General features: G+C 45.1%; 1 protein-coding gene and 1 pseudogene across 1 annotated transcript in view; one reads left to right on the forward strand and one right to left on the reverse strand.

The window, feature by feature from the left end:
* CLNK (cytokine dependent hematopoietic cell linker) overlaps window positions 1–14,134 on the reverse strand; it is a 181,269-nt gene that overhangs the window by 117,135 nt on the left and 50,000 nt on the right. The window lies entirely within an intron of this gene.
* LOC127486205 (small ribosomal subunit protein eS12-like) lies at window positions 545–5,807 on the forward strand (annotated as a pseudogene).

Genomic DNA, 14,134 nt, shown 5'->3' on the forward strand with positions numbered 1-14,134 from the left:
CAAAACAGGCCTTGGTACTTGCAGTCTAGGATGTAAAAGCAAGTGGTTTTGGAACAATGACTGCTTAGGGACAAGGAGTGAAAATGCTTTCATGTTGGAAATTTGAGTCCTTAAAATCTAGGCATCAAAGATTTCAGGGAGCAGAAAATACTTAAATGCCTTTGAGTTCTCTGTGCCTTTATTTGGTAAATGCCATCTAGATTGCAAAGGGCCCCTGGAACACGGGCTTGTAAAAGGAATTATTCCCATTGCACAGATGTGGGAAATTGAGGCTTGAGGTGATGTTGGGAGGCAAACTTGGGTCAACTGCTTTTCAACCCTCTGTTTTTTCCTTGGAATTATGTTACTCTCTTCATTCTTGGGTTCATCTAAAGACGTAAAAGAGTTTACAATTCATGAAGAAGCAAGACTGGCTATCGTAGCCCATGGCTAACTGTAATCCAGACCAAGAAAGAAGGTCTTTGCTCTACCTTGATTGAAACAGTGGAAGGCAGACAGCGATCCTCACACTGAGGCAGAGGTGTCTCCACCACTTTGGCTAGATTTCTGCTGGAGGTGTAATGAATGTTAATACTGCTTTACAAGAGGTGCTGAAGATGGCCCTCATTCATGATAACCTAGCATGCAGACTCCGTGAAGCTGTCAAAGCCTTAAAGAAGCGACAAGCCCATCTTTGTCTGCTTGCATCGAACCATGATGAGCCTATGTATGTCAAGTTGGTGGAGTCCCTTTGTGCTGAACAATAAATCAACCTAATTAAGGTTGATGACAACAAGAAACCTGAGGAATGAGTGAGCCTCTGCAAAACTGACCAAGAAGGGAAACCCCATAAAATGGTTGGTTGCAGCTGTGTAGTGGTTAGGGACTATCTCAGGCCAAGGATATCATCGAAGAATACTTCAAATGTAAGAAATGAACAAATAAAAATTTGGCTCACAAAAAAAAAAAAACACTCATTGCTGCATTGATCTGCTGAAGGTAAAGGCAGTACAAACGCAAGCTAGATCTCTACTAGCAAATGCATTTATTTGAACTAATAATTCACTGATCTTTATTATGTAAATATCAGTCTGCTTGGGATAATGTAATGGAGGATTATATGGACTTACTGGCATAATCAACCAACCAACCTGCATTTCTCACAGTTTGGAGTTTGGAAGTCTAAGGTCAGGGTTCAAGCGTGGTATGGCTCCCCTCCTGGTTTACAGACAGCTGCTTCCTTGCTGTGTACTCCCGTGGTGATGAGAGAGTGAGACAGCCATTCCCTTCACCAGTCCCACCGCAGGGGTGCCACATATAAGACCTCATCCTAATCCAACTACCTCCAAAGCCCTTCTGCACCCTCAAAATACTATCGTATTGAGGATTAGGGCTTGCTACGGTTTGAATACTTGTGTCTCCTTCAAAATTCGGATTGAGCCGTAATCCCCACCACAACAGTAAGAGGTGTGGTCTTTGGGAGCAGTTGTCCTCCTGCATGCACTAGTGCCCTTCTACAAGGGCTGAAGGGAACCAGCAAGCCCCGTTTTGCCCTTCCACCTTCTGCCACAGGAGATCAAGGTGCCATCTTGGAGGCGGAGACCAGGCCTTCACCAGAGCATACCTCCAATGCTTTGAACTTAGACTTTCTACTAATAATGAATTACCACGTATCAGGCACTCTGTTATAGCAGCACAAATGGACTAAGCTGGGGCTTCAGCATCTGCATTTCAGGGGGACACAGACACACAGTCTACAACAGTAAGTGATACCTCAATAAAGCTGTGGAAATGCAAACAAAATGATCTACATTGTATACAGTTCTCATTCCAGAAAATGAGCCTCCCTTTTACTTAATTAACTCAGTTGATTGGCTTCATGAGCTCCTTGACTTAAGGTAGATTTTTGGGTTGGAGAGCATTAAGGAGCCATTAGCTCCAAGACTTAAAGAATGCAGAATCAGAGAATCAGCTCTCTTTTCAAATGTTCCTTCAATAAATCTTTGCTCCCTTTTCTTTCAACACACTTGAGCGATCTTCAAAATATTCACAGAACTGCACATTATCTTTTAATTCCATTTTCCATGAGCATTTTGAAGTACCATTGAATTAGTCAAGCATAATATGGTGATTTTGGTATAAGTTCTGGAGTCTGACTGGGTTCGAATTTCAGTTCCTAACCTCATGGTGGTCTGGATGTAGGTAGCACCAATATACATTTCTAAGCCTCAGGTTCTTCACCTGTAAATCAGATGTAGGGCCAGTTTCTACTTCATTGGATACTGTAGATGATGTCAGACACATTAGAATATTTAAATGAATTAGATTATAAATGGCAATATCTAAAATTAAAATTAATTTTAGGAATTACTTAAAAGTATCAGGTACATAAGTAATGCTTTAAACATTTGTGCCTGACCGCTGAAAACTCCTAGAGGCAAATTAATAAGCAATTTCAATTCAATGTGGAAAAACTCAGATGGTGGAAAATACTGTTGATATAGAAGGTCAGCTCCAGCCTGGAATCCCTTCTGTGGACCCCATGCAAGGACAAAAAGTCTAGACTTAAAGGGTAAGAAGTGCAGAGAAATGAGGGCAAGGATATGTGTCAAATGTTAGAGGTAACAAGGTGTGTGCTTAACCTGAAGTGTGAGGCATGCCTAAGCCATAAATCCCTGTGAAGTGAGAATGTTTCTGTGGCCAAAGCAGCTGGCAGTGTGGAACATGGCCCTTGGTGCCTCTTAAGTCTCAGTAGTTTAAATTTACATCATTTTAAAAAGAGATTTATCCATGTATCTGTCTATCTATATTTATTTGAAAGATAGAGGGAGAGAAAGAAAGATAAACAGACTAATCGTCCACCTTGTGGTTCAGTCCCCTAATGGCAACAATTGCTGGGGATGGGCTAGGCCAAAACCATGAGTCAGGAACTCCACCCAGGTCTGCCATGTGGGTGCAATGGGCCCAAGTACTTGGGCCATCTTCCACTGTCTTTCCAGGGTCATTAGCAGGGAGTTGGATTGAAAATGGAACTGCAGAAACTTGAATGGGCACCCATGTGAGATGCTGGTGTCATAGGCAGCAGCTTAACATGCTGCACCACAATGTGGGCCCCCAAATGTATATCATTTAAAGAACCCTGAGCATGAGAGCTGGAGGGACATCAGTAGGTGCTGGAACAGGTAAACACTGATGAGTTCTGCTGGGCCCTAATCTTAGGACATGTAAAATAATAGACATCATGAAGAGAGGTGACCTAGCGTCAAGTGGTTTTGTTTAGCCTGTTGGATAGAAAACACAGCATAATTCCTGCAGACTTTCAAAATATTAATAAGCATTGTGAATTGCAAGAGAGAGAGAGAGTTTGTCGTGCTCTGTATTATTTGGTAAGGAAACAGCAAATCTGTTCTGCAGAATTTTGATGACTAGCGTTTAGAGGAACAAGCTCTGGGCTGTGGGAACTCGGCTATAACTACGTGTGCCGTGGCTGTGAAGCAGGCTGCAGAGGGGGAAGTGATCAGTCCAACATCTGCAAACCAGCTGATGGGAACCGTGCTGGGCTCAGAGTTCCTTCCTTCACCTCCACTGACTATGAGGCCAAGCAGTCTGGGATGTCTTTCATGATAGTTTCCAAGAAGAACAAATTGCATCAGGTTTACTGGGAAATACAAAGAAAAACCATCTTAGTACTGTGATTGGGAACACAGTTTTTACCCCCAGATATAAAGGAGAGTGGAGGCAGCAAGACAGGGGGCTGCAACCCGAGGTTATTGCAACAATATGTGTTTGATCTTTCCCCTGCTGCCACACTGAGCTTGGCTCTTCTGTGCTGTTTCTGTCTTTCTATTGGCTGTTCCCTTTAGACTCCATGAGAACATTCAGTATCTTTGGAACTGAAGAGTGCCAGACAGGTATTGTACTCCGTGTGTTCATGGGCAGGCAAACATGCTGTGTCTAAGACAGAGGGGGAGAGATGGTGACAGAGGTGGAGGGACAGAGATAGACATGTGCCTCCTTAACCAAGCCCCTCCTCCTGTTGGCCCAATCCCCTGTCCATCATGACTCAAGCTCCCACTCAGATGTTTAAGGCTGTTGTATTGCAGGGGTGAGGGTTCAAACCCAACGGGAAAGGAGACCTCTGGACTGCGACAGGGAGCCAATGCTTGTGACTCAGCCCAGAGCAGGCAGATTGATTTTAGCTGCTCTTGTACTTTAACCTTCAGGGAAGTGCTGAGTGTGGGGATGACTCCCAGCGTGGAGAGTGACTTTGGAGTCATCCCTGACTTTTCTGTGCAAGTGACTGTGGTGGTGGTAAGCCCAGGCCTTCCTGCCCCAGGGCCCCCACCCTTTCCAGTCTGCAGTGGCCAGTCCTCTAGGAGCAGCTCTCTTTGCTTCTTGTGGTCTTGGGGGAGCTGCCTCTGAGCTTAGATCTCCACATCTACATGTGTCAAAGGGGGATTTCTCCAAGGCAGTGGTCTGATCTTTTTTTTTTTTTTCTTCTTCTTTTGTCACCAAGAGACCTGGATTTTGGATGGACAAGTTTTGCTTCTTCCTCCTGTGTTCTCCTCCCTCCCTCTTCTTTTTATGTCACTGACCTGCATCCACTTGTCTTCATATCCTCTGACTCTCTTGGAATCCCTTTAATTTATTCACATCAAGTTCTTCCTTCCTTCTAAAACAACTGGAGAAAGAAATCTCACCTTTCCCCTTTCCTTTCTTTTTAAATATCACTTCTAAGTATATATTGGGAGAAACTACTATTATAAAATTAATACACGGATATAGGAGAAAAGTGAGAAAGCAAGTACAAGGAAAAACAGGAAAATAAAGATCATACAATACAAATGATGCTGGTTACAGTGTGTAGAACACACACACATAAGTGACAATTTTTTTGACTAAGAATATATGCATGGTGACATGTACTATTGTTGAATCTACTGATGGTTGCATCTCCATTCACGGTGTGTTGTTATGAACACCTCTGGGCTTTGTTCTTGGTCCTACAGCTCAGTTCTATGAGCTGTTTAACCTCTCTCTGCTTCAGTTTCCCCTACCACCCAAAAAGAGGGAGATTTTGTGCCACATTTTTTTTTAACCAACAGAACCAGCATTAGAACTTGACTCCCATGATATTCATTTACTGCTGTAGTGTAAATTTCGCCAACCTACTACCACTGTCTCTTGGTATCTGTGGATGATTGGCTGCAGCACCCTTCAAGGATGCCATGATTGGTAGATGTTCAAGTCTTGTGCATAAAAAGGTGCAGTGTTTCTGTGTAACTTATGCACGAACTTCCGTGTACTGTAACTCTGTCTGGTTGCTATTTGACAGTGTCCAAAGGGTTATCCAATCTTCCTCCCTAATTCATGCTGTACTGACCTTTAATTTCCTCAAAAGGGCCAGTCTCCTTTCAAATTCAAGGTCTTTCTCCATGTGGTCTTTTAGATGAGAAGTTTGCCTATTTTTTTTTTTCTTCGCTCTTTGTTGAATTTTCCAATTGTCCTTAAGATTTCCATTCAAGGACACATTCTAACTCAGATGAAATCAATGTCCTCTCAGCAGTTATCCCTGGACTTACTTGCTTAGATTGCAAATATTTATTTGTAAGGTTATTTATTTGTGAGATTATTTACCTTTTTCTCTCTGAATTAATGTTAAATTTCTAAACGGCAGGGTTTGTTTCTCTTTTGCTTGCCAGGATATTAAAACATCTAGCATTGACATTGGAACCAAGGATGCAACCTTGGAAGCTGGCAACAATGGGCTTCATGCCCAGCTCTCTGGGACAAAGTGTGTAGCCCTAGCCTCTGTCTCCTCACCTCTCAGTGAGAACAACAAAGCCGGCCTCTCCACAAGCTGGCTGCTCAGCACGCAGTGGCTCCTGTTAGTGCTGACCTATGCTGGGCTTTCAGGAATGGGTGGAGTTAGGTACACCTTCCAACACATACTGGCAATCGGAGAGTCAAGCGGGTGGAGTTTTTATATACACAGCACCCTTATGTTCACATGGCCCACAAACACAATGAGCAGAAAAACAACAAGGGTGAGGAGGGGCTGCCTTTGCCTGGATTGTGAGAAGGGATGTCCACATCTAGAAAACCTCAACCAAAGGTGCGGCATCTCTGTGAACCTCAGGGAGCCACAAAGAGACCACCAGGCTGGTTTTCACAAGCCCACTGAGTTTTCAAGGCAACGTCCTCCAAATTTTAGCACTCACCAGCGTAAGGCAACATAGTGGGCCAGGGTCAGGGAGGCTACCTTGACTGGTCATTGGGAAAACCTTATACACAGAGAACCACCATCTCTTTCAAGACTCTTAGGGCTGGAGCCTCTATGAGGGAGGCCCAGGTACTCATTTTTTTTTTTTGAAAGCTTCAGAAATATTTCATCAATCTTTGAAAATAAAAATCCTTTCTCCTAATCCCAGGGCTTCTGATGCTGCTGGCCAGCCTCAGTCTGCCCATGGATTTGAGACCAGTGCACCTGCACCACTAACCTGCAGGGCTGGGGAGTCAGGTATGCCTGCAGGGTGGAGAATGACTGAGGCTCAATCAGAGATCAAGGCATGGCCGCTATGTTCCTACTCCAGGAATTTGGATTATTTTCTATGAGATTTCCTCAGCCTTCTGTACGCTGATTAAATATTGTAATTCTTAATTTAAATGGGTTTGTTTTTTGTTCAGTTTGCTCCTGAGTGTGCTGTTTTCTTTTGAACAACTTTGCCTTGATGATCAACAACTTACTGTGAAATTCATTTATCCCCACTGGGACTCCGTGATCATTCTGTGAGATGAGCAAAGAGAGGCTCTGCTTACCATTATCACACAGATCAAAATATTAAGATCTTGTGACCTCAAGGGGCTGGCCTGAGCTGTCTCCACTGCCATGCACAGAACTGGGATTCTAACCTGTGCAACTTAACTAGAAGCTCAGGGTTATTTCCACCTTTTCATCTCGCTGTACTGCATCTAGAACCAAATCCAGAGACAATGTCTCTCCAAAATCACTGCAAAATCTAGGAAGGGAGACTCCAGTAAAAGTAATTACAGAAACATAGTGCAGGAGGTTGGTTTTGTCCTCCTTTCCTCTTCGCTAGCCAGACGATCTGAGCATCCTTCATTCTCATTGGTTCATTCATTCACTTATTCATTGATCCATCCTTTCATTCATAAATACATACTTTTATTTCATTACCACACTAATAACACCGTGGGGTGCCTGCCAGAGGCCAGGGACTGTGCAAGGTGCTATGATCCTATACCAAGAGTGGGTAGCCACTGGAGATTTGTGTAGTAGACTTGATGGTGATATTTCCATTTGTCTCCATGAACATTGGCTTAGTGAGTGAATAAATGCATGGACAAATAAGTAAGGGCCATGTGATAGTATTGACACAAACTACAGAAAAGAAAAGAATTTCCTTTTTTGGCCACACAATATCAAGGGTGCAAAATGCCAGTCTTGCTTCAGGGAATGAGCACTTCCTGGCCCACTGTCCTTGCTGAATGGAAGCTGTACCTGTTGGCTCTCCATTTCCATCTTGCTCTTGCTGCTGTCTAGCAGCCTTTGGACCAACATGATGAGGTCAGCTGCTGAGCAACACTAGAGTGACCCTTGGCCAGAGCATATTGATTGAAAACAATTGCAAGCTGCCTAAGGTACACCTCCCCTCTCATAAAGGCCAAGTACTCCAGCTGCCTTCCGTAGGAAGTCATTTAATTGTGTTCTGTTCTGGGGTGGGCAGCACTGGGCAAGCACAGTCCTGGAAACCAGAGACACATGGGAGAGGAGATGTTGCCTCTGCTGCAGATGCTTAGGTAAAGAAAAAGAAAATGCAGTGGAAGTAGAGGAAAGATCCCAGAGAGACGGAGCTGAAATGTTTTCTGATCATTGTGTCGACTGAAAAGAATATGGGAACACTTGGTGGATAGATAAATACACAGCTAAGTATGTCAGCAGCTATGTGGCTAGCTAGCTATAGATAGATACATCAATAGACAGGAACTTATAGTAAAATAAAGAATTTGTAACATTACAAAGTGATTTAGGTGGTATTTAATTGCATATCCAGTACTAAATCACTCCAACTTCATCACTAAGTAATGAAGACAGAGAGAAAGGGACATGCAAAGTGAAACAAGAAATAGTTCAACTCTAGCATCTGGCAGTTAGAATGCTTTCCATCTCCTTTCATTCTCAAAGAAACCTTGAACACAGGAATTATTTCTGCTTCTCAGTGAAACTCCAATGGGCAAAAGGATTTTCCCAGTTGTCCTTCAGATATCACACAGCTAATGGACAATGGAGTAAGGGTTCAAATATGTCTGCTTCTGAGGTCTGTCTTTTTATTTGAACCAGTAGCCTTTTCATATGAATAAAAGGCTCAATATGCATGTTACAGATGCATGTATTGCCTTGCAATATTAAATGGTGGTTGAAGGCACAAATGGCTTTTGTGTGTAGTCACCACCTACTATCTCCATTTGAATGCCTGATAAGTGTCTAAAAATTAAAATATGCAAATCATACTCTTATGTTTAAAAGTTCCATTTTCCTAGACTTTTTTTCTTTTATTTTAAAGTTTTGTTAAAAATTTTTTTGTGTGTTCTTTGAAAAGTAGAGGGCAGGGATCCGGAGAGAGAATGAGAGAGAGAGAGAGAGAGAGATCTCTGTCTGCTAGTTCACTCCTCAAATACCTGCAACAGCCAGAACAGGGCCAGACTGAAGCCAGGAGCCAAGAGCTTCATCTGGGTCTCCCACAGGGGTGGCAGTGGCTCAAGTACTTGGCATATCATGTGCTGCCTCCTAGGTGCACAGAAGCAGGGAGCTTCATCAGAAGTAGGATGTAGGTGTCCCAAGCAGCGACTTAATTACTACACCAAGTGCCACCCTTGCTCTGGTTCTTTAGGAGGCTTTTTCTTTCTGGGTGGGTGTTTGGCCAAGCCGGAGCCCAGATAAGGTGGACAGAGACAGCTGGGTCATCAGAGAAGATCTTTAAAGAGAAAGGGGGTGCTGAGGAGAAGCTGAGGGAGGAATACTGTACATTTGCCCTAAGTAGTGGCCCCCAGGTAGCTTCAGACAGAAAGGGAAACACTTGGGTGGTCACACTGGGAAGTGTCCCGCGTGTTAGCCCCGGGTCAGCAGGCAGAGCCAGGGACCCCACTGTTTGCTGCCAGCCTGCTGCGTGCACTCGGGCCTTTGTCATCTAGGGAAGGAAGCTGACGTTAATTAGTCCTATTTACTGCTTTCGCCTGTCATTTCCCTGCTACTCAAGCTTCACGCTTCCTACCTCTCCTCATTTGATCTGAGGAGCGAGAGCCTCACCCTGCAGACAGGATTCTGCCTACTGGGCTTCCTGGGAGTGTGCATTTTCAGCGTTGATTACTCTGAGCACTTTTGGTTGCCCTCCTGCTTCTCCGAGGCACCTCTGTGCTTCCAGCTTTCCCAATCAAAGTTGGGTTTTTCGAAATATCTGACAGTACTTGGCCTTCTGAAGCTTTTATGTTTCCTTCCCCTGCAGACCTCCTGGAGAATAGCTTGACTTTCCCCTTCAGGTTCACTCAGATGAGTGAAAGTCATTGAGCAGGGAAAGATCTAAGAACAGCCTCGCAGGGAGGGACTGCGGAAGCATGTGCTGTGGCTCTGGGAGGTCTACCGGGAAGAAACTGAGCCCCAGAGAGAGGAAGGCCTCTTTGTTCTGGAGCAGGTGGGCCACCTGGATCTCCTGATTCTAAAATCTAGAGCTTCGTTCCACATAACAGCCCCATAGATAGTCCCCTTTCAGAAGACATGACAATTCTACGATGCTCCCTCCATTCTGGCTTCTGGACAGACACTGTTTTTACTAATTGGTGAAGTATTTATTTTTTATTCAGTGTTTTGGCAAACAATGAGTGAGAGAAATTGAGTACTTCATGGGATTTATGAGGATTCCTGATCTTGCTGAGTGTTTGCATTCTGCAGTGGATACGTGTCACCCCTTCTGAGTGCCCTGCTGGGAACTGTGGCTTCCCCAACTGCGAGGGCTCTCAGTCATGTGACCTGCCTCTCCTCATTCCACCCTGAGCAATCTGATTTCCCAGCTTCCCCAGGCAGTGACGGACTGACGCTGACCTCTCAGTGGGCTTTTGGGTGTCCTCTGCCAAAGAGAGAGAAGGATTTCCTCTCCTCTGGGATAATACCTGAGGGTCCTTTATAGAGTTCAGAGAGTATGCGTATTGTGAAAAAGCTATGCATGGATTTCTGAATGTTTTGCACCAAAATAAATTCATCTTTTAATTCCACTTTCGACCAAGTTTTTAAGGAAATGTCACATTATCCAGATGAAATACACTATTGGCTGTTTTTGCCTCACATGGAAAGAGACTATCTAAAAATAAAGCTAATACCAAGGATGGCAGAATAAGGAGAGAGAGCAAGAGAGGGACCTGGAGATGATAAGAAAGTCCTTGCATTTAGCTCTGTCTGAATTTAGATCAATTCTTGCATATCCCAGTTTTATAAGCCAGTAAGTTCCTTTTGTGGCTTAAGTGGATTTAATAGGATTATTGCACCATTTTAAAGATGAAGAGACTGAAAACCTTATAGGTTAAATACCTTGCCCAAAGTCACACACCTAGGAGATTGGGTTAGGATTGAAATTAATGCCTGTCTCCTAAGCCCATGTTCTTTTGTTCCTTAAACTTGGTGCTCTGCACAGCATCAGATATTGAGAGAGATGTCAAGGGCACATAATGCATTGTCCTTGGATTTTTTTTTCTTTTTTCTTACCAAGTAGAAAGAGAAATGTGCAAGCCACCAACTCCTGCCCTGGAACATGAACTTTGGTCATAGTGTGTGGTGTATGAGGCATGAGGACACAGAGATGGGAGGCACTCATCTGCTCAAGGGCAGCTGGGGAGGTCTGTCAAACACTGTTGCAGGTGGAACTGTGTCCTCCAGAGTGATCTGTTGATGGCCTTATCCCTGGTACCTGTGAATGTGAACTTAGATGGAAATAGGGTCTTTGCAAATGCAGTGAAGACATACACTGAGTTCCTCCTGGAGTGGGGTGGGCCTGATCCAATAGGGATTTGTCTTTATTGAGAGAGGAGAAAAGACAGAGAGACAGGTGCCTGCAGAGGAGAATGCTGTGTGATGGCAAAGACACCAGGGGGTAGACTGCCTTGTAGTGATGGAGGTGGGTATTGGAGCGGTGCTGCTGCAAGCCAGGGGGTGCTGAGCATTTTTAACAATCACTAGAGGATGGGAGAGCGAGGAAAACCCTGCAAACAACCTTGATTTTGACTTCAGAACTGTGAGAGAATGTGTTTCTGTTGTTTTAAGCCACTCAGTGTGGGATAATTTGTTTTGGCAGCCACAGGAAACAGATAAAGCAGATGACACACTCTGTGGAGCCAAGGACCCAAGTGGTGATGGGCAGAGAGAGGGAAGCGGGGCACAGCAGAGAGGGTGCCAGCATGCCATGCCCAGGCATGGAGCAGCTCCCTCACGATGCACTGGAGCATGTCTGGGGCCTGGGCCTGCGGGTGGAGTGTCCTGGCTGTGAGGTTGAAAAGCTGGGTTGGGACTGATTTTTAAGAGAAAATGTTATCAGGTAGAGTTTTCATGACCCCTGCTAATCTACTCTGTCCTTCCCACAGCATATTTTGTAAGTGAGTTCTCTGAAAGCTATATTGCTTTTTTGTTGTTGTTATTGACAGGCAGAGTTAGACAGTGAGAGAGAGAGAGAGAGACAGAGAGAAAGGTCTTCCTTCCATTGGTTCACCCCCCAAATGGCCACTATGGCCGGTGCGCTGCACCGATCTGAAGCCAGGAGGCAGGTGCTTCCTCCTGGTCTCCTATGCGGGTGTAGGGCCCAAGCACTTGGGCCATCCTCCACTGCCTTCCTGGGTCACAGCAGAGAGCTGGACTGGAAGGGGAGCAACCGGGACAGAACCGGTGCTCCAACCAGGACTAGAACCCGGATTGCTGGCACCGCAGGCAGAGGATTAGCCCAGTGAGCCGCGGCGCCCGCCTGAAAGCTATAATGCATTCATTCGTTGTTACCATGGTTGGTGACACTAGTGGTATGGTGATTGTCATTTCCTGGCCAATTAAAGCTGGGCTCTTCCACCTGAGCTTCTTGCTACAGGCATCTGGGAAGATTTATCAAATGCTGGAAGCAGAGGCAGGTGTTTGGCCTAGTGTTGAAGATGTTCAGTCGGGACACCCTTCACCCATATCAGAATGTCTGCATTTGAGACCCAGCTCTCCTGATTCCAGCGTCCTGCTAATGTGTACCCGGGGAGGCAGGACGTGACCGCTCAGGTAATCAGGTCTGCCTGGGCCAGCCCTGGAAGTTGGGGGCATATAGGAAGTGAAACAGTAGATAAGAAATCTCTGTCTATATGTCTTTTTATGTCTGTCTTTCTAATAAATACATAAATAAATAAACATGTAAAAATGTTAACAATATTACTCTGTCATAGTGAAGAGCCATAGGCTAAATGATTTAAATGGCAGAAACCTACTATCCCACAGTTCAGGAGGCCAGAAGTCTCAGCTCACGGTCTCTTTGAGGCCCCGCTCCTCAGTTTGCAGCTGGCTAGCCTTGCTCCATGTCTTTACCTGATCATCCTTCTGCTCATCTGAGTCCAAGTTTCTTCTTTTCATAAGGTCAGCAGTCATATAGGCTCAGGGGCTAATCTAATGACCTCATTTTAAATTAACTGCCTTGCAGAGTTCTGTGTCCAAATATAGTCCTGTTCTGAGGTATAGGGGCTTAGGACTTCAGTATATAAATTTTAAAAGGATACAATGTAGACCATGACAGATGCCTTCCGCCAACCCCAGACATGTAGATATCTTTCAAGTCCAAAAACTGTTGCATTGAAGGTGTTTCAAGAGGACTCTTAACCTGGTGGGTGAGAGACATTTCTGCCTGGTACAGAGCAGAGCCCAGCGTTCAGTGCAGGCCTGCCTTCACCTGACAGAGGCGGTCTGAACTCCACCCAGCCATTCCACTGCTGTTGGTGATGGGAAATGGTTTCGCCAGGATGCATGTACACTGACACAGCAGAAATACTTTGTTGGTGGCCTTGGTCATTGTGCAAAGCCCTTTCTCTGTTCAGACAGTGACTGGCTGGCCTTTAGGCTTGTGTGCCACTTGGTGGGCATGTGGGAGGAGCTGCCTGTAGCTCCTGCTCAGAACCAGCTAATGGTAGATGCCTCTGTGAGAGCCCAGCAGGACCTCCTCTGAGCCCCAGTTTCTTCATCAGTAAAATGAGAAAAGCCTTAGAAAGGACAGATAACAAACAAGATCATGAACTTGTAGTTTCTCCAGTATGGTGGCTATGTGCCCAGTCATACTAGTCACATTTAAAAAAAAATTTTTTTTCTTATTTTAGATTTTATTTATTTTACCTGAAAGGCAAAGCTACAAAGAGGGAGAGGCAGAGACAGAGAGAGAGAGAGGTCTTCCATCCACTGGTTCTCTTCCCAAATGGCTGCAATGGCTGGAGTTGGGCCAGTCTGAAGGCAGGAGCCAGGAGCTTCCTTTGAGTTTCCCCAATGGCTGCAGGGACCCAAGGACTCAGGCCATCCTCCATTGCTTTCCCAGGCACACCAGCAGGGAGCTGGATCAGAAGTGGAGCAGCCAAGGCTCGAATCAGCACCCATATGGGATGCTGGCACCACAGGCAGCGGCTTAACCTGCTATGCCACAGCACCAGCCCCTAGTCACATTTTAAGTTCTCAATATCCTTGTGCGGTAAAGTGGATGCCATATTGGACAGCACAAAGCCAGAATATTTCCACCACCAAAGAAATTTCTATTGGGTGGCCTTACTTTGAGTGCCTTAGAAATCTCACCTCACAAAACAAATTGTTAACACACAGGCAAAACATTAGAGACACCACAATGTTAAGCTGATTCTTCCTGGGGCTGGCACTGTAGCATATCTGGTTAAGCCTCTGCCTGAAGTTCCATCATCCCATATGGGCTCTGGTTCGAATCCCAGTTGTTTCATTTCCAATCCAGCTCCCTGCTAATGGCCTGGGAAAGCAGCCAAGGATGGCTTAACTGCTTGGACCCCTGCACCCATGGGGAATGATGGGAAGAAGCTTCTGGCTCTTAGCTTCAGGCTTGCTCAGCCCTGGTCATTGCAACCA

The sequence above is a fragment of the Oryctolagus cuniculus genome, chromosome 2 (genome assembly GCF_964237555.1).
Source record: "Oryctolagus cuniculus chromosome 2, mOryCun1.1, whole genome shotgun sequence".
NCBI classification, from domain to species: Eukaryota; Metazoa; Chordata; class Mammalia; order Lagomorpha; family Leporidae; genus Oryctolagus; species Oryctolagus cuniculus.